Genomic DNA, 219 nt, shown 5'->3' with positions numbered 1-219 from the left:
GGGAGCGGGAGGCCGATGTAGGCTGGCCAGGGGCCCTCCGCGTTAGTCTAACTGGGAGCGCAGGGCTGTCTGACCACCACCACAGCCCAGCGCACGCGTCCTCCACGATGCTCCGAGGCAGGTGGCGGCTCTGCGCCGCGTCCGGCCGGCCCACCGACGCCCCGGCCGGGATGCGCAGACGCGGGCCGTGCGCGGTGAGGCGGGGCGGGGCGGGGTGGG

Source organism: Furipterus horrens, unplaced genomic scaffold (genome assembly GCF_987537825.1).
Source record: "Furipterus horrens unplaced genomic scaffold, mFurHor1.1.pri manual_scaffold_2, whole genome shotgun sequence".
Lineage (NCBI taxonomy): Eukaryota > Metazoa > Chordata > Mammalia > Chiroptera > Furipteridae > Furipterus > Furipterus horrens.
The sequence above is the reverse complement of the archived record's forward strand: the minus strand, read 5'-3'. Positions refer to the sequence as shown.